This window comes from Pleurodeles waltl, chromosome 2_2 (genome assembly GCF_031143425.1).
Source record: "Pleurodeles waltl isolate 20211129_DDA chromosome 2_2, aPleWal1.hap1.20221129, whole genome shotgun sequence".
Classification (NCBI taxonomy): domain Eukaryota; kingdom Metazoa; phylum Chordata; class Amphibia; order Caudata; family Salamandridae; genus Pleurodeles; species Pleurodeles waltl.
Window position 1 is genome coordinate 1,042,824,082 of NC_090439.1, and position 21,832 is coordinate 1,042,845,913.

The following is a 21,832-nucleotide window of genomic DNA, read 5'->3' on the forward strand; positions in this document are numbered from 1 at the left end:
AAACAAATACTTCACTGTGTGGGAAACTATTTACAGCTTCATCTTTCTAAGGTCTGCAAGCTGATGACCCCTTGTCAGCCGCGAGAAAGAGATTCATCTACCCACACAGGATTGCTGGCAGCTGGCGCCAAGCTCCAGCACGAGGTCCGGCAGATTCGAATCTGACTCTCTGCAGCCTGTTACATTTGTTACAACGGTGTGTCCCCTCCTCTCAGACCTGGGAAACTGAGCAAGCCTTTTGGAGACTGGCCAGGTCTCCAAGACTACTCCTGTTCCCAAGCTCAAGCGAAGAGAAAAACACCCATGTACTCTCTCTTATCAGGTCTAGTCTACTGTGAGAACAAAACATCTTGGTTCATCTTGTGCAAAAACACAGCTTGGAAAAATACAGCTTGGATTCTCAACTGCAATGTCTAACTCCACGTTAAAGGCAATAGGCAGCTAACCTAAGTATCAAATGCAATGTCTAGTGTCATGTCAAAGCCAATAAGCATCTAAGCTGAATACAAAATGCAATGTCTTATATTATGTCAAAGCCCATAGGTAGCTAAGCTGAATATAAAATGCAATGTATAATATCATGTCAAAGCCAATAGGCAGCTGAGCTGAATGCAAAATGCAATGTATAATATCATGTCAAAGCCAATAGGCAGTTAAGCTGAATATAAAATGCAATATATAATATCATGTCAAAGCCAATAGGCAGAATATCTAATAGCATGTCAAAGTCAATAGGCAGCTAAACTGAATACATCATGTCAAAGCCAATAGGAATGCAATGTCAAAGCCAATAGGCGGCTAGACTGGATACAGCATACCATGTGCTACTGGTGAACATTGAGCAACTAATATGCGCAGTGGTGAAACACAAAGTCATTGGTCAAAACAAAATTTAACAAATGGCAGTACACTGACATAGACAGTTCAGGCACATCCGGCACCAGCAAAGGTAAGGGCAGTAAGGATTTGATTCACCATATGTGCATATACAAAAGTCCAAGCCATATTTCCCATTCTACACAACAATGCCTTATGGGAGTGGAAGTCCATACCCCAAATATGCACCTACTACATAAATTACAGTATAGTGCAAAACCAAACAGAGAGACCACACAACAGACAGTTATAGACAGTATGGCAGGAAATTGTTTACTAAATATGTAACTGTGAGATGAAACATGGAAAAAGTACATCATGACTTAAATGCTGCGCATTGTTGTTGCAGATATTCCTGCACCTGATGCAGCAGAAACTGAAATGGGAGGAATAATGAAAGCCAACCACTGGCTGACACCAGCATGATCGAGTCCATTACACCAGCACTATCCCAGATGCAGGGCCAGAGTTGAACCCCTACCTGAATTTCCTCAGGACTCTGGTGAATTTCAAGAAGATGTACACACACCACCTTCTGATGGTAGATGCACCCACAGACATCAGTCCCTGTTCTGGTGCCATTATACTCCCCTCAGGAGGCGTAGTGAAGAAGTCAAACAGAGCACAGAGGAAGGTGAGGGCCCATCTCTGTTTGGTGGTCTGGAGATATCCATGTTAAAGGTGCAACGCCTACAATGTAAGCACATGAAATCAATGCACAGGTAGTTGGTGTCTATCAATCACAACATGTGCAAGCTGCACAAAGGACAACAAGCTACAGCAGAAAACCTAAGGGAGATGACAAATTCAATTAAGGAACTCTGCACTGTAATGCAGCAGGACCATGTCACCCACTGTAGGTGCCATCACCAAATTGATTGGTAGGTTGGACTGGTTCAGCAGATCTGTTAATCGCCTCACTAATGCAACAGCTTTGCTGTCTCGACATTCTGTGAGCATGCAAATGGAAATGGCACATTGCAGTGGGGACGTTGCACAGGGATTGGTGCAAGTCACCAATGCATTGAAGACAATGCAGACAGCATGGAGTTGTGCAAACAGCGACCTGGATGGTGGGGATAGTGAGGACCTCTTTCGCCTCAGTAATGTCACAGTCCCTGTAATGGGTCCTAGGTGTCGCAGTTCCAGACACAGTACTGTCTCAGAACATTTAACAAGAGGTGCCGCTAAGCCCACTAAACGTTCTAGCGGAGTGCGTGGACGTAAAAAGTCATGTGGACATGTTCTGAGCCTTGCATATTTTGTGTCAGTGCACTGATACTATGATGTAAATAGTATGACATTGTAAATGGGTACTGATTGTGCTTTTGGATTAACTATGTCCTAGGCCTACATAATTGACCTGAAGTTAATGCAATACATGTGATAGGTGTTGCAAAAAATAGAACAAGAAGTGGCGGTGTCATTACTTACATAAAAAATAGTTGTGCGTGATTTCAGCACGTCCTTGCCTGCTGTCTGCTGCTCTGGTTTGCTCTGCTGGGTGAAGGAGTGGCAAGGGGCATCATCCTCATCCGTATCCATGGGTTCAACTTGTATGCCTGTTGTTGTAGCGATGTTATGCAACATAGCACATGTGGCCACTATGTCGCAGGAGGTTTCCAGACTGTATTGTAGTGCGCCCCCACTTTTATGCAAGCTCCGGAAGTGACTCTTCAGCAGTCCAAAGGTCCTCTCAATCACAATACGTTTCCTCCCATTTGCCGCATCACTTGGCATGGCTGGATTGAGGTAGTTGTTAGAATGAAGGACAGCACAGTATATGCACTGTCTCCTACAATGACAGGAGTGTAAAATTAGTTATTGTTATCTCTTGATGTCACTTATACAATATGCTGCATTGTGTCTGTTACATTACCAAGTAGGTACCCTTCTCCAAACTCCCCAGCAAGAAGTCTTGTGTACATTCCACTATGTCTACATATGTAGGAATCATGTTTGCTACAGGGTATCTGGCCACTAAATCAGTTATGATATGGGGCATTGCAAATGACCTGTATGTTAATTGAATGGCAATTTTTAGGTCGAGCGTTAGCGTTCGGCCTGCTGTGTACTAAAGTATACAATAGAGTGAGTTCCAACGTTTTGATTTGTTAGTTGCAGTGTCCTTCAAAACTCCTTGCTTGCTAGTGGTCAGTTCTGCCTCTTTGTCCTGCCTTTTTTCACTTTGGGAGCAGCACAAAGTACTGTGTAATTACGCTATGTCCTGTTTATCTCTTCTGTAAGGGACTTTTTTTTGGCATTTGCCTGTTTCACCTCAACAGTGTGGGTGCTTGTTCAGTCCCTCCTCCCCACCAGCTCCCTCTGCAAACATAATAAAAACAGAGGGGGGCTTTTCAAGGGCCAGCTCGCTCTCGCTCTCTTCCTCTTGTTATTTTCAGTCTGTCTGTCAATAAAAGATCAGTCAGTAATTTACAACGCTAAGAGCTCTAACTCGAGCAAACACGACACCATTGCATTCCAAATGCTTGTTATTTTGTGCCCTTACAGCCAAACAGTTTTTCCAACAGGAACTGTAAACACTGCTCCTCCTTCCCACCCCCCACACACCATGTTCCCACTACCACCTTTGCCCCTGCACCTGTGCTTTAACCATTTTCTTACTAAGCGCTCAAATTTCTGACCTGGTCTTGCATTTGCTCAAGTTAGAGCTATTAGCTCCGTAAACTCCTAACCAGACTTTTCTTGCCACACAAATGAAAAAAAACAACTCAGTGCGATCGCGCTATGTAAACCCCAGCGCGATCGCGCTGCGTTTTTTTCTTTTCATTTGTGCCACAGCCACCAAAGATATTTTTGACCCAGCAGCGCTGAGATCACAGGCTCTGGGCATTGCAATGGGCTTAGCATGTACTCCAGCACGGGAAACCACATTTACGGTCATGCTACCTCACCCCGCAATGCGTTGAAAGACTTGTCCGGGTCTTCAGTGTGTTCAGCAGATTAAAACAAGCATTTTCAATGCAAATGGTCTCGCATTTGCTCGAGTTAGAGCTATTAGCTTTGTAAACTCCTAACTGGACTTTTCTTGCGTGTTATTTTGACAAACACTTTGTGCACACAAGAGACATTTGTTGATTTTCAAAGATGCTTCTTATCATTGCAAAAGTGATATTTCAACTTGTGCTTATCAAATCTTGATCGTTTTGACCATGATCTACTCAGATAAATATCTTATATTTTTCTAAACCTGTGTGGGGTGTTTTGTAGTGTTTTCACTGTGTTATTGCATGATTTATTGCACAAATACTTTACACATTGCCTTCTAGGTTAAACCTGACTGCCCAGTGCCAAGCTACCAGAGGGTGGGCACAGGATAATTTGGATTGTGTGTGACTTACCCTAACTAGGATTGTGGTCCCTACTTGGACAAGGGTGTATACCTCTGCCAACTAGAGACCCCATTTCTAACATTGGTGGCAGAGGTGGGATAGGACTTGTGTTTGTGTACTAACATACAATAGCTATGTGTACACTACCTACCCACTGTTAAAGGTCATCTTGTTTTTTTTCTCTTTTTCTGCAAATTTAATTTTTCCTGCTTGACATTTTAACCTAATCCTCAAACAACATGTCTCTGGCTGGGTCTCAAGGAGGAGCTGTAGAGTTTTACCTAGCTAAGCTGGAGGCATACAGTGTACACCAGCTGAAAGGGTTCTGCAAGGGGATTGGAGTACCTACCCAGGGTGCCTCCAGGAAGGATGAGTACCAAAAGGTGCTGAGGGCCTGGGCAGAAGCCCGTGCGCTAGAGGATGTTGAGGTGGAGAGCCCAGAGGATGGCTTCCCAGAGGATTTGCCACCGGTAGTGGGGGATGTTACCCCTGGATGTGTGCCCCCTGAGAAAGCAGGGAGCACTGTCTCAAATCAAGGCCTGACCACAGAGGAAAGGAGGGAGGAGAGAGAGTTCCAATTGCAGTTGGCAAGTGTTGGACCTGGTCCTTTTTGCAGGGTCATCCCCAAACTTTTTGCCTCCTTCCTCCTGTTTATCTTGACTGCTAACCAGTGCTAAAGTGCATATGCTCTCTTTGTAAATTGTACTAATGATTTGTTTATCCATAATTGGCATATTTGATTTACTAGTAAGTCCCTAGTAAAGTGCACTAGAGGTGCCCAGGGCCTGCAAATAAAATGCTACTAGTGGGCCTGCAGCACTGGTTGTGCCACCCACATAAGTAGCCATGTAATCATGTCTCAGACCTGCCACTGCAGTGTCTGTGTGTACAGTTTTTAAACTTTCACAAACAAGTGAGACTTTTCATTGAAGTAAGCCTACTTCAAAGGCCAAAATGGGTATAAGAAGAGGACCCAAAACCACAGACTTTAGACACTTTTTGGGGTAGACACTCTACCTCCACCTCACAGACACTTCTGGACAAGAAACCTGCTGGTGAAGAATCCCTGAACCAGACCTGCCAAGAGGAACTGCCTGGCTGCCCAAAGGACTCACTGGGACTGCTTTTCTGAGAAGGACTGCTGCCTTGCTGTTGCCCTGCTGCCTTGCTACCCTCTGGCTGTGATGAGAACTGTTCTCCAAGGGCTTGGATAGAGCTTGCCTCCTGTTCCCTGAAGTCTCAGGGCCAAAAAGACTTCACTCCTGCAACTGGACTCCTTGTGCAGTGAAAATTTGACGCACAGCCTGCTAAAAACAATGCACAGCCTGCCCCTCAGTGAGAAATTCACTGCACTCCCATCCGGAACAACGCAGCCTGACTTCACATGGAGAAAATCGACGCAGCACCTGCGTTGCAACCGGAACTTTGACACACGGCCCACCGGATCAATGCACAGCTGACCCGGGACGAGGAAGCCTGACTTCCAGAGAGGAATCGACGCAGCACCTGCCGTATGGGAGAAATTTCCACGCATTGCCCACTTGATCGATGCAGCGTTTGTGACTTCGGTCCGCAAGCCCAGGATTCCCTGCACCTTCCCCAGGGCGCCAGAAAACCCTGTAACCCGAAGAGGAACCAAGTCCACGCACCGGAAATCGATGCAAAGTCTTCCCCTCCGTAGAAAATAACAACGCAAGTCGGCGTGCAAAGAGGCGAAACCAACGCACACCTCCCCATTTTTCACGCATCACCTCCTCTGCGGTCCCTTGCCGAGATTTTGAACGCAAACCAGGTACTTTGTGCTTGCAAGAGACCATAATTGCTTTTAAGAGACATTCATTTGTTTTTAAAAGACTTAAGACACTTTGGGCCTCATTACAAACCTGGAGGTCGGTGATAAAGTGCAGTAATATTGCCAACAGGCCGGCGGTAACCAAAATAGAATTATGACCATTGCGGAAACCGCTCAGACAGACAGCCACTTTAACACACCGACCGCCATAGCGGAATCAACAAGCACCATGGCCCTAACCTCCAATAGCCAGGCGGAAGACAATGTACCTCCCACTGTATTAAGAAAGTCGAATCTGCCACCTTTTCCGAGCCAGTACCAATGACATCAAAAGCCTGGCAGAAACACTGCACAGAAGTCAAAGGACTCACTTGTGGAGACTCAGGGAACAACCACGACGCCATGGAGCCCGAGCTGCAAATATTTCCGATGCTCGTCTCCCTTCTGCTGCATCATGGACATCCACGCCAGCGAAGATGAGCACAGTGAGTACTGCTGCCTAGCACACAAGGGGGGGGGGGAAGAGAGTGACACACACACAACACCCGAAACCCCATACACACAACCAGATGCACAAACATTACATATTCACCCCGTACCCCTCAGGAATAACGCAAGGACAAAATGATTTGAAAAAAGTGTGTGTAATACGATAAAATAGTATGAATAAGTGCATCAAAATACAAACGTATGTACATATTTACAAATGTTGGGACACTGCCCAGTCCTCAATGTCTGTGGGCCACAGGGCCACCACACATAGGTCAGGGCCCCACCTCACTCCTGCAACAACACAGAGACAACACTGCAGGGGCATCAGTTCGAAAATACAAAGGCACCTCAGGGGGATGGGGAATGGGGGGGGCACCTCAGCCGGAAGATGGTACAATACCACTGGTCCTGGAGGGGGCTAAATGCCCTGTGCGATGTCCTGGGGAGTGCAAGGCCACAGTCTCTCAAGTGGGTGGTTTGCCCACTGCTTGGACCTGGGGATTACAAGGCCACAGTCTCTTAAGTGGGTGGTTTGCCCACTGCTTAGTCCTGGGGAGTGCAAGGCCACAGTCTCTCTAGTGGGTGGTTTGCCCACTGCTTGGCCCTGGGGAGTGCAAGGCCACAGTCTCTCTTGTGGGTGGCTACTTCCACTGGTTCTGGAGGGGGCAGAGTGCCCAGGGTACTTCATCCTCAGAAGGATGGGGTGCGTGGATGGCTTCTTCCACTGGTTCTGGAGGGGGCATTGTGCCCAGTGTTCCTCATCCTGGGAAGGAGGGGGTGAGTGGATGGCTTCTTCCACTGGTTCTGGAGGGGGCATTGTGCCCAGTGTGCTTCATACTGGGAAGGAGGGGGTGAGTGGATGGCTTCTTCCACTGGTTCTGGAGGGGGCATTGTGCCCAGTGTGCTACATCCTGGGAAGGATGGGGTGAGTGGATGGCTCCTTCCACTGGTTGTAGAGGGGGCATTTTGCCCAGTGAGCTTCATCATGGGAAGGATAGTGTGAGTGGATGGCTACTTCCACTGGTTCTGGAGGGGGCATAGTGCCCAGTGTGCTTCATCCTGGGAAGGATGGGGTGAGTGGATGGCTTCTTCCACTGGTTCTGGAGGGGGCATTGTGGCCACAGTCTCTCACATGGGTGTCACACCCACAGGATGTGCAGGGGCCAGGCCGCACAACAGCCCATGGAGGCAGGACTACACACTGTCCGCCTGCAGTGACGGCTGCTCAGTGGTGGCAGTGGCGGTGCTGGTGTCAGTGCTGGCAGTGGTGGGGGGAGGCTCCAGCCCATCCCCTGCAGCCTCAGACGGATGCCCACTGGGTCTGCTGCTGGCAGCGGTGCTGGTGGCAGTGCTGGCAGTGGTGGGGGGAGGCTCCAGCCCATCCCCTGCAGCCTCGGACATCTGCTCACTAGGGCTGCTGCTGACAGTGGTGCTGGTGGCGGTGCTGGTGGTGGTGCTTGCAGTGGTGGGGTGAGGCTCCAGCCCTTTCCTTGCAGCCTCGGAGGGCTCTGAATGAGTCCCAGCACCAGGCCTCATGTCCTTCCTGCCTGCGGGTGCAGGGCCCTTGCCAGGGAGTGCCCCTTGCCCTTCCCTGTAGCTGCTTGGTGTGGCTCATTGTCCTTCCTAGACGCTGCTGGTGTTGCCTCCTTGCCCTTCCCTGTAGCAGCTGGGGGTGCCTCCTTGCCCTTCCTAGATTCTGCTGGTGTTGCCTCCTTGTCCTTCCCTGTAGCAGCTGGGGGTGCCTCCTTGCCCTTCCTAGACGCTGCTGGTGGTGCCTTCTTGCCCTTCCCTGTTGCAGCTGGTGGTGGCTCCTTGCCCTTTCCTTGAAGCACCTCATGCAGGCACCCTTTCAGTGTGGCTACCTGGTGCCTGGGATCCTCTCCCTCCTGCAGTAGCTGTCAACACTACTGTGGCTGTGGACTGGGTGGCTGAGGTGCTTGCCTGGGTTCTGACCACCCTGGCCCGACATGAGGGACGGGGGAGGGAGTGATAGGGAAGAGGTCAACAGTGGAGAGGAAAAGCTTCTTAGGGACATTGGGGCAGGAAGAGGCTGAAAGTTTGGGAGTGGAGGAAGAGGAAGTGGTTGTAGGAGGTGTCTGTCTGCTGATTTTGGGTGCAGGTGCATGGGCTGGATACTGTTGTGAGGTGGGTGGCTTTTGGGTGTCTAAGTGCTTGCGTTTGTGTACTTTGGGAGGAGGGGCACAGACATAGTGGGAGAGGACACAGGGGACGTGTGCATGGATGTGAGGGTGGTGACTGCCAGTGAAGGGTGTGTACTGATAGGTGTGCTGGTGATGGAGGTAGTGGATGGGAATGTGGTACATGCAGGTGTGAGCGTAGATGCTACTGGGAGGGAGGTGGATGACGAGGAGGAGGGGGACACAGTGGAGACAGTGGATGTTGGTATGTCTGCATCTGGATGGTGTTTGTGTGAGTGCCTGTGGGATGATATGTGGTGCTTGTGTTTGTCTGAACCACTCCTGTGTGTTGTCCTGGGTGCATGCTGGTCTGCCTGTGTGCTTGGGGTAGGTTGGGGTCCACCAGATGGTGCTAATACACATAAGGACAGGGTGACAAAACAAAAAGGGAGGGGAGAGACAAAGGATACACTTGGTCTAATGGCGGCAACAACACCACAGTTGACGTACACGACACACACACACACACACACACACACAGGTAACAGCCCTACACACTAGGCAATGCACTACCAGTCACAATGCTAGTTGCGAGCCCATCGACAGGGATACCTAACGTCAATTGCAGCATACCTGATACCCACAAACCCCTACCCAGTAGTGGATGCCTACTAGCTTGGTTGGAGGAGATTTACATCAGAACCTGGTCAATATGGGACCTACCCTGCAATGTCCGGCCTGGCCTTGGGGCACCCACAGGCCCACATCCCCCACCCGGATGCCACCCCACCATGCACAGGTAGTAAATTGGGGCACTGTACTCATCCCCTTATGGCTGCTGTGATGCACCCAAGCGCCCATCCAGCTCCGGATAGGCCACCGCTAGTATGCAGGCCATCAAGGGCCATCCCTTTCTCATTGGGAGGCCATCCCAAGCTGGGCCTCTGCCGTTTTCCGTGCCCAGTGTCTCAGGTCCTCCCACCATTTCCGACAGTGGGTGCTCTGCCTGCCGTAGACCCCCAGGGTCCGCACGTCCTTGGCGTTGGCACGCCATATACCCTTTTTCTGATGGGCGCTGATCTGCAGAGAAATACACATAGGGAAAGGTATCACTCAGACCGTCCTGCCTGTTACACTCATGGCCCACCATAGCCCTCACATCCCCTTATGCACAGACATGGCCATACATGCAGCATGCTGCCCAGGGCCCTTCCAGCAACCTCCCCTACACAAGGCCCTCACACACAGCACTCCATGCATTCATGCCCCATGCATCGTGATCACAGTGTATTCACCTGTTGGTCTGGATGCCCATACAGCATTCGGTACTGGGGTAGGACCCCATCCACCAGTCTCTCCAACTCCACAGCGGTGAAGGCAGGGGCCCTTTCCCCAGTGACATGAGCCATGGTCGGTTCCAGACACAGGTCACAGCAGTGTAGGTCCTCTCCTGTTGAAGGTGAGGTAGCAAGTGAGTGAACAGATAGAAAATGGCTGTCACGTCAATGGCGGTGTGTACCGTCACCGCCGGCATACATCACCATTGGCCACTGTAACCCATAGGGCCCAATGGTATCCAATGAGGAGTTGCATGGCGGTTCTCGACCGCCTCCTTCAGCGGCGCACAACTTCACCGGAATTACCTCATTTCCACCTGTCCCTCAATACTGACCAGGTGGACACCATTTCAGGGGGGGCAAGCCCTGGCACCTAACTGCGTCACAGTACACATAGGCACCATTTGGGCCTATCCAGCAATATTCTGTTACAGTCACAACATGCAATGCAGTGTAGTATTTGGAAATATGGAATACTGACCAGCTGCTCACCGTTTTGTCCCCTAGATTGCAACCATTGTGGATTAATAGGAGATGGAGACATCCCCCCGTGTACAGACCCCTGGTGGACTTGGCAACAATGGAGGATAGGCACATTATCCTCACCTACAGACTGGACAGGGCCACAATCACAGAGCTGTGTGCCCAATTGGAGCCTGACGTGATATCTGCTATCCGTCAGCCCACCAGGATCCCCCCTTTTGTACAAGTCCTATCTGTGCTCCATTTTCTGGCAACTGGCTCCTTCCAAGAGACAGTGGACTTGGCAGCAGGAATGTCTCAGCCAATGTTCTCAATAGTGCTGACGAGAGTTTTGTCTGCCCTGATCAAACACATGCACAGCTTCATCGTTTTCCGCAAGGTGGAGGATTTGGCCAGAGTGTAAGCTGATTTCTATGCAATGGGACATAACCCCAACATTGTTGGGGCTATTGATAGTACACATATTGCATTTGTCCCCCCCCCTGGCGAAATGAACAGGTGTTCAGAAATCAAAAGAGCTTTCACTCCATGAATGTGCAGATAGTGTGCCTGACGGACAAGTACATCTCCCATGTCAATGCAAAGTATCCTGGGTCTGCGCATGATGCCTTTGTCCTGAGGAATAGCAGCATCCCATATGTGATGGCTCAACTCCAGAGGCACCAGGTGTGGCTAATAGGTGAGCCCTGGTTCCCACCCATTGGATGTTGGTGTATGGGTATGGTGTGGGCCCTAAGGGTTAGTGTGTGGCTAACAGTTGTCCCTCAATATTTGCAGGTGACTCTGGATACCCCAACCTCTCATGGCTACTGAGCCCTGTGAGGAATCCCAGGACAAGTCAGAGGAACGTTACAATGAGGTACATGGGCGAACAATAAGAATCATAGAGAGGACATCCGGCCTCCTGAAGGCCAGGTTTCGTTGCCTCCATCTAACAGGTAGATCCCTGTACTACTCACCCAAGAAGGTCTGCCAGATCATCCTGGCATGCTGTATGTTGCACATCCTTGCCTTACATCGCCAGGTGCCTTTACTTCAGGAGGATGAGGCTGGAGATGGGCGTATGGCAGCAGTGGACCCTGTGGACAGTGCAGATGAGGAGACAGAGGATGAGAATGAGGACAACAGAAGTGCAATATTACGACAATACTTCCAATGACACACAGGTAAGACACTGTAACTTCACTTTTAATTGACAGTTTTGTGTTTTACATTGTGACTGGCAGGCTGATTTTCCCACTTATATGGCCACTGTCTGTACCTTCTGGCATCTCTATTTGCAGATATTTGTGACCCACTATCGCTCCTGGTGTGTTGACTTTAGCCAACTACAGGTCATTCCTATGTATACATTACTGTACAGTTGTATTGCAGTGTCTAAAGCTTGTTAAGGGAATACATAGTTAAATCATTTCACAGACTGCATAATTTTTTCAAAAGATGTTTATTTCAGTGCTAATAAGTAGACGGGATGTGCAATGGGCTCGGGTGATGATGGAGGAAAGTCCAGGATAGAGTCCAATCTATTTGTATCACAGGTGCAGTGTCCAAGGGGACATAGGAAGGGGAGCAATGGCAGTTCAAGGTGGACAGGGTGAAAGAGTGGGACACAAGGATGACAATCAGGAGAGTCTTATTTCCTGGCGAAGGTCTTGGCAATAGTGTCTGGCTTCTGCCTGGATCTGCAGGGACTGTTTGCGGGGTGGTTTTCCTTCTGCAGTGGGAGGGGTGGTGGTGGCCTGTTGGTCCTGTGGAAGGGCCTCCTGTCCACTAGCGGCAGTGGAGGTGGAGGGCTGTTCATCGGTGTGGCTAGTGGTAGGGGCCCAATGTTGTGCCACTGCCTACCTCACAGTGTTGGCAATGTCTGCCAGCACCCCTGCAATGGCGACCACGGTGGTGTTGATGTCCAGGGGGGTGAAGAAGCAAAAATGGTGGGAAGTGGGCGGTGAGATGACCTAAACAGAAAGGCTAAACTGGGTACAGTAACAGATATGAAGGCAAGGCTACACTGATAACAGATAAACTAGAAGATAACTGGACAAAAAAGAGAATATGCATGCAAGACTACATTGATACACAGATAAGCAGGACAATAACTGGGCAAACAGAGGTCCATATTTATACTGTTTGACGCAAAACTGCGCAGACGCAGTTTTGCGTCAAAAAGTTTCACGATGGCTTGCGCCATTTTTTAGCAGCATCAAGACGTCAAATGTATACGATGACGCACGATGGTGCTAAAAAATGGTTAGAGTAAAAAAAAATGACGTAAACCCTTGCGCTCTTTCGTAAGCCAAATCAACGTTAATGCTGCAAAACTGACTCCAACCCATTTTGTGACATGTAAACATGTCAAAAGGGGGTATGCACCATTTTACCCCCGCATTAGCGTCAACTCTACACGTTAAAGCAGGAAAGGTGGCAAAGCAGAGGAAAGATGGAAGCAGCAGTCCAGGAGAGACCCCAGGGTGACCCCACATACCCAGGAACCAGCCAGGAGGACACATAGAAGACCCCGGGGAAGGAAAAGAAAAGGCGCAAGTGTCGGTTTAGTGAGGAGGAGCATGAGATCCTTGTGAGAGAGGTGAGGGAGCACCAACACCAGATATTCGTCGACTCCAAGTTGCCAATTGGTAAGAAAGAAGCGATTTGGCAGTAAATAGTGGACACAATAAACAGTGTGGCAGAGGTGAAGCATACTATCACCCAGTGCAAGAAATGCTGGCATGATTGTAAGTGAAGAACTAAGGAGAAAATGGCCAGGAACAGAAAGGCAGCACTGCAAACTGGAGGTGGAAGCCCAGCACCACAGGAGGACCTGGATGAGATGGAGGAGATGGTTGCAGCGGTCATCCTGGAAGAGCTGGTCACGGGAATACAAGGAAAGGACAGTGCAGACTTCTAACAACCACCACAAATGCAGGGTAAGTTGCATGGGGAAATAACTGTCAATTTTTAAAATGCTAGAAGGGGGAGGCACATAGGACACACTCAATGCATGTGAAAGGTGTGCAGCGGGACACTCTGCAAATGAATCAAGTTGCGCCGTTCAAACATAGGCAACACATGTACACATGCCTTGGTCATGCCATGCACCACAAAACATACACAACCTGGACACACGTCAATCACCAGGACTATATACCAACATGTACATATGCAGCACATAGGATGGAAGGCATGTCCAATTACTGTGCCTGTGGCTGTGTCATCACAACACCTTTTGTAGACAGTCAAACCTACCGTAACCACACAACTGAGACATTAGAGACCAGTAATTCAGTCAATATCATTCCTTGGGTAACATCACGGTGGTGTCTCTTGCTGAAACACTTCACAAATGCCATGTCCCTTTGCCAAAACACATGTCTGCTGCATCTTACAGCACACATTAAAATGGCACCGTAGATAACATTATACAGACATGCGCAGGAACCAACAACACCCTGCACATAAACAACAAATCCTCATAAAGCAGCCACTTCTCCATCATGCTGCAACAATGCCTGTCTGGGTGCAGGGAAGACTAATCTGTGCAGCTGCTGGGGGAATTGCAGGGTGGTCCCGTATCACAGGAAACATGGCACTTCCCTTTGTAACTAACCTGGAGCAGTGCGGAGCCACACATATTGAGGCTGATCAGAATTGTGCCACCAGAGAACATATGCACTACAGATTGCAATCTGTAGAACACAACACATACAGGCTGAGCCCACAACAACTCTGACACAACCATGTGAGCCACATAGGAATGGGGAAACAGTCACACACACACAAAATATGATGTATGTCTCTGAACATCATGGTGAACAATATCACTTTGATGGGATGGTATGGCACGGGGCAAGTCTGGCGTTGGCAAGACTGCTAGTGCAGTAAACCCTCTGTGGTTGACAGTATGAGTTACACGCTGGGATGGTGGGTGGAAATCTGTCTTCTCATGTCAGCTGTGTGGGGCAGTTACCACAACATTGTTGCAGGATAAAATACAGCCAGTGCCAGTCTTGGGGTTCATTCAGTGGGACAGCACACATTACACTTGTCACTGCAAATCAGGCAGTGGAAAGCTCAAAGGGTTTGGCCAAGTGCATGGGATCTGCAGGGGCACCCAGGGGCACAGCACACCACATAACTGCCAACCTTTGCATGGGGGTTGGACCGCCATGCAAAGGCTAGCGGTAAAGCGGTAACATACCTGGAGGGTAGTGCTGATATTAATGCAGGGCTGGGGGCCACAAGACAGGTGGCATTGCCAGTCTGTAAGTTGCTGGCAACCTGCCAGTGCCAGGTCATTGGCCCATGGGGCACCCCCCATGGTCTACATGTGCCACTTTCACCTGCGCTGTTGGCGGTGGTCATATTGTCAATGGCAGTCTGGTGGTCATAGGACTGCCAGACTTGTAATGAGGGTCCATGTATGCACCAGTACAACTAGCTGCAAAATCTCTATCAAACTAGCTTGAGGCACTGATCAAAGTTAAAAATGAGTCATTTGGCTTTGTCCATAATTTGGTGGCATCAGGCACTGTCATGTAGAAAAAGATGTACAGATCAACAAATGATACTCATGCTGCCCATCCCTGGGTCCACCCCTGTGCCAGTGTTAAATTAGCTGCCATGCCACAATGCTGCATCCCTTGCACCATGGTACATGTTTGGCTGCATCTGCATTGAAGGGGAGACATTAGTAATGTAGGAAGAGCACCTTCCAGCACAACCAGAAACTGAAATGCATGGCAGATGCATGGACAAGCAGATGTGATGTGGCAGCCAATGTGACAGCTCTGTTGTCATGTTAAGAGAGGGATTTGAAGGCAGGACGGCTTCCCTAGACCAATCCCCAATTTGGCCTTTGCACTCATGGGAAGACCCTGAGACTCAAGCATATTACACATATTGTATGGGAGAATGCAAAACTATTCATTATAAATTCAAGTAACCAAAAAAAAAAACCTACCCTATCCTAAACTAACCTATACTAACTATACGTATCCAAAAACTAAAGCTATCACATTAGAAGAAAAAAAAACATTCCCCCAACTACACATCCTAACTAATATACATACCTACACTAACCTAACACTAACCCTCTAAAACCCACAATAAAATTTCAGACAACCTCATAAGGGAGGGGACTGAACTGGGAGGTTGCAAATCACAAGGAAGGTCACAGTTTCGCCTTCTTGAACTTCTTCTTGAAGTATCTCAACATCTTTTTGCTGTCCGCAACTTCCTCCTCCAAAATGTCTAAATGAGTTAGAATGAGGAACATGTCCCTCTACAGATCCTGCAGCAACTGTGTTGAACTGGCAGCAGGTGGTGTGAGCAGTTGTGCCAGTGTGGTGACTGCTGCAACCAATGTTGGTGCGGTGGTGCCAGCTGTGCTCCCCTGCACTGCTGAGGAGACTGAAGCTTGGTGGACCATTTTAGGCTGTGTGGGGGACCCAGATGGGAATGCCCTCCATTCCACTGTAGCCTTCTCTGCTCAGAAGCGGCGACCTATGCATCGGTACCCTGACTCCACTTCCAGGATGTGGTGGTACCGTACTGCCCTCTTCTGAAAGTCACTCCTCTCCTCATTTGTCATGTTGGCAGCTGTAATTTGAAGACAAGCAACCATCAGTGTCAGTATTGGGTGGAGTCTGTACAGATTACTAGTTTACACTGCTACATCTAATAACACATGCACTCCAACACACATTCCAGAAAATACAAAGGGCCTGATTTATCAAAATATTACACAAATGTGGCGCTAACTGTTCATAAATCAGGCCCAAAATGTGTCCTCATTTGTGTCTATTTCCAACCATACGTCACCAGTATCATGTACATGTCAGTGGGAGGAGGGGATACTGTTGGTAACCATAAGGGGTTAGAGCTAATAGGTACACATGCAAAACTGATCAACGTAACTGTCACCTACACTGTGAGCATCACATCTCACTACAAATGTGGTATTCCTCTCCCCCTGAGCCTAAGGGGTGATGGCCATGCTATCCATCATCTCAACAGTCCTGGTCATCCACCAAGGCCTGACCACTCATTCATGGAGTGAAGGAGTGGACCATATGATAGGAGGGCTGCCAACTAGGAAGCTGGTATCCAAAGGTCAATCACATCTACATTCATGTGTCCAGGTGTAGATACCCATCAATATGTGATCTGCATAACCAGTCCTTTCACGCACAGTTCTGTGCCTGCACACGTTGGGCCTTGACCTGAATGAAAGCAAATTACATGCTACAAAAGTGGAACATACATGGAGCACAAAAGGCAGAGAGTCATACTGAGGGTAAATTGGCAGCCCAGTCCTCCGCCTTCATAATAACACAGGGATGCACCAATTTAAATTCAATATTGTGCACCTCTGTGTTGTCACCTACACCTGGGCACATATTGCTCATATGTCAATCCAGGGAGCCTTGCCCACGGTGCATAGTTGACTGCGTTGAGGGGGAATTTGGTTATGTGCCGGAAGGGACACCTTCCAACACAAATAAGTAACTGACAAAGAGGAAATACAATTTAGATGTGTTCTGCCTTATGCATCAGCCATTGAAATATCCCAAACGGATGATACATAAGAGTATTTATCCTTTATGTGCATTGCTAAGGCCCACCCTTGGGTGTGTACTGAATTTGGCACTGCCTCTGTTGTGAGCAAATCTGTAAATCTGGGACTGTATCTAAATGCAATGGGTGTTGCTGTGGGCGTGCCACAGCAACAACCATTGCAGTTTATCACGCTGCCCCAGATATTTGAGTCTACTTACACCTGAGTCAGAGCAGATTCGGGTTAACCCCATGCCAGGGGTGGTGTTAGCAGGGTGCAATGAGGAGAAATGTTTGCATATCCACTTGTTTTTTGCTCTTTCTATGCATGCTGCACTCTGCGAAACACAAAGTAAGAGCAAATCTCATAAGGAGATAGTTTTTGTGCAGGAGGGTGTCCCTTCTGCACAACAACTATCCTCCCTCTCAATCTAGCCATCTGTGCACCATGGCACAAGGGGGGCTGCGTTGGGGCTTGGCTGCAAATTTAGCAACAACACAGATGACAACATAGGGCTGCACTGTATACGATTAAATACGGCACATCCCTGTGTTGTGAAAATGATGGAATGAGCCACTGCCAATTTTCCCACATCGTTGCACTCTATCATTCATAGTTACATGTGGCCCTAAATGTGGCTTGTCACCAGATGGTACACACAATGCTGGCGATTGTGCACCACAAGTCTCACAAGATGTGACCCTCTGGTGGTGCTTGGGGCTCTTAAAAATTTACTATAATATCACCATCCAGATTACTATGATATCTGATCATTGGACAGTTTACAACCTCTGGCATTGTATTCCACACACATGACTCACTTACACCAAACCCTGGATTACTTCACAGGACATACATTCTCACGCTTACTGGATTGAACAGGGTCTTCAAACGGCGCACTTCATCAATTGTGTAGGGGGCTGGTCTACCTGTCGGACATGAATTGTAAACCATGCTTAGTGTCAATTCAAAGTCACTGCAAGTGGACAAAAAATGTCAGTGTAAACTAGTTAAGAGGAGTGAGCTAGTCATCCTTGTGGAAGATCAGTGCAACAGACAAATCACTATGAACACTCAATGACACCTCAGATGAGGTAGAGCCAAACATCTGAACACTAGCACTGGGCTAGAGACTCCTGTGGTGCAATACTCGGAAACATTTGTATGTGGCATTGTCATGCAGCTGTCTGTGGGCACGGCACTTCCATTACCAAATGGGACTGTTTGATCAAGTATTTTCCATCTGACGCCCATGTTCCAGTGGCAGGACCATTGTCAAACCCATAGCATTTCTGCCGGCAACAGATGTAGGAAATATCTACGTCATCATCATAGCTCACAGACACGCTACTACCCTGGGATTGTGTGTGGGTATTGCAAGGTGTTGGGGATTTGCATTATAGACCATGCAATGAACAAAGTTAAATGTGTGTGCCATCAGAAGGCAGACACACTTAATTAATTGCTAGGGCTGTATACTCATGTGCAGTTGGTTTACCTGTCTGCACATTGACTGAATTGTGACATGTATGTATTGCAAATAGGGGGTGGCCTGCCATTGCTGCCATTGTATACTATTGTTAATCCAGTGAGGGAGTACATGGGCATAGAAATAGTGCTCAACAAAGACACATTCACTCTGTGGTCAGAGGATGCATCTGGTGCTGCCGGTTAGTGAGTGATGTGGCAGAGATGGAGCTGATGCAGTGCAACCTCATACTGTCAGTGAGAAGTTGTAGGCCAGTTCAATAGACTCTACACGTGTGTGATATGGGGGCGGTAGAGTCTGTCTGTGATAGATCATGAACAGGAACATGGAACTGCCAGTCATCTCTTCCCAATTCATGTTCAATCTCATTTGCCTAATGACACAAAGAAGCAAATAGGACAACCCTTGTGCAGCACTTGGGACGTGATTAATGAAAAGTGAGTGCTGCTTTTTTGTCATTTTTAGACGCAAAAGCAACACAACATTTCAAATCATAAGTTTGATGTTAATTTTGTGCTGCTTATGTGTCACACAATGATGCAAGGGTGGCACTAATCTTTCAGAAATCCGGCCCCTAGTGTGCCCCTTAGCACACTACTGAAACACCTTATATGGGCCATCTATACAAAATGGCACAACATGATGTTAGGGGAATTTGTCGTGAAAATACCTGACACTACCCTGGGGCTTTCCAAGACTTACATTTCAAGTACTTAAGCTAGTCCTGCAAGGCACCCACAGTCGCTTTGTAATTGAAGTGAGGCTCTTTTGAATGTCTGCAATGATCATGCTTTGAATATTTCGTGACTGATGTGGCAAAGTTGCCTCATTGAATCAAATGTGCCATATTCATTGCCCCCTTAGGATGGGTAAACCTCCTTTTCATATATAATGGCTGGGGCAGGGCTCATGGTGTGAAATGTTGACAAAGTTGCCCTGTGCATGCATTGCTCAACTTTGTCAACACAATCCTAGGAAAAATGGTAGGGTGGCGGTGCCTTAGCGTTTCATACTTGACACAATGCCGGTGCACAGGTGGCGCTATGGACTCTGAAATGCATACCTTTGTGATGGTTGTGCAGGACTCATCTGACATCTAACCTGCATTGGTTTCATTGTTGGACAAGTAAACTTCAGGCCTGAACTCGCACAGTGACTCTTCATACCAGTTTCATGCAACCTGTTCACAAACATTGCATGCAGCATTCCAACTTATCTGTTACTGTCATTCGAAAGCAATTACCTGTCAATAGTATGCCAATTGGAGACTTACCAACAGTTCAGCTGATCTCGATCCCCAGGTGATCCAGCAGATCCTGCTTCCTGGCCACCAGATCTGGCCAGCGATGTTTGAGCTGGTGGTCGTTCCGGCCTGTTTTGTAGATGCGCCTCAGGTGGTGGAGCACCTTGGCCCACTGCAGCCGCCTGGTCTCTGTCCTGTACCCGAGGATCACCCAGCCACCCATTTGCAGTATCATTGTCAGGTAGTGTTTGACAAGCCATATAAAACCTCCCAGCTCATCCGCAGACATTCTGCTCATCCTCCCTTTGCCACACATGTTGACAGGTGAATGAAGTTCACCAAAAAAAGTGATAAAAAAATAAAAAGAAACTTAACCCCACTAACTTAACCCAACTATCCCAACTAATTAACTACCCCGGAAAGACACCCCATTATACAAATACAAAACTGGACAATAACTACACAAAACTACAACTTCTATGATTAAATCCACACAAAATACACAGGACACAACACAAGGGACACCACAAACTTGCAAACACACTCAACAATCGGCCACCAGCTCCAATACACAACCACGCACAGTCACAAAGGAACAGACTGTAAAGTGAAAGTGAAACTACAACCATTGTACCATGCTTTCAGACAGGATTTCCTGTTACATCACTTCCTGGGCATGTGCGAACATTTTACAGTTATGCATGTTTTTATTTGACGCATTAGGCTTATGCGTTGTTTTATTAGACGCCTGACACACATGTGTCATTTACATTGACACATGATGGTAATGCGACGAATCCATCGAGTCCAGACGTCAAAAAGCGTGTGAATGTCCGATTGAGTTTCTAGAGCTAGGCGTCATTCTGGTAATAGGACTTGTATTGTACATGCGTATGCGTGAAAAATAACGACGCATGACAGTTATGCTTTGATTTCACTCAAGGCTGCATTAGAGGCATGTGAACGTTGAATTCCCGCTCGGGACCCATGTGTCATTTTCTTCACGTTGGTGGATGTTTTAGATGCATTTGCGTCATATTTTTTGCCTCATTTCTTGTTTACGTGGTTTTTAGCACCCTGATTCACCAAACATATGACATAGGCTGTGCTGCAATGTGGCATATGGGGTATGGCCACATGTGGAAGTTCATGCAGCAATTTGGTAAGGGTGAGATTGGTCGGCTCCACCAATAAGTGTGCTCCGAAGTCAACAGCATGTAATCACTCTCACGTTGTGCATATATATGCATGTGTACCGATAGTGTGTCCACAAATATTTGGCACATGCGTGCTTCAAGTATAGGTATCTGAATGTGTGGGCGTACCACATAGTAAACTCTGTGACAATAGTGTTTAGACATACCCATAACTGATGATATGAGATGTCCTGACTCAAACACATGCTCAGGCATGTGTCACCCATAACAATTTGGCCTCAGAATATGTAGTGTACTTGGACTGCTTTAACATCACTTTTCCACTGATAAGTTATGTGGCATTGTGTGTTGACTCTGTGGTTTGTGGTTAGATGATCCGTCTTGTTGCTCAGGTACACGTGTGACATGTGATTACCCATGCATCTCAGTTCCTGGTGATATCATGTACACCTGTGTTGGTGAAACATGTTATATACCATGTGTGATTAGAACCAAGTGTAAATTTCACTAACATTGGTGTCTGAAGGGAATGTTCAAGGACACATTACAATCTTGCAGCAAGGGCAGATATTGTAATGTGACTATTGCATATGCATTCACATCACTGGCACCTATACAATCTTTTATGTGAGAACACATTTGGAGATGATATATGAAAGTCACAGGTGTGTTGCTACCTATGCCATTATTGTAATTGTTAGAAATGGGGTCTTTGGTTGACAGTCAGGTTACCCCCTGTTCAAGCAAGGACCCTCACTCCAGTCAGGGTAAAAGAGAATCACCCTCAGCTAACCCCTGCTTAGCCCCTTGGTAGCTTGGCAGAGCAGTGGGCTTAACTTCACAGTGCTAGGTGTAAAGTATTTGTACCAACACACACAGTAACTTAATGAAAACACTACAAAATGACACAACACCAGTT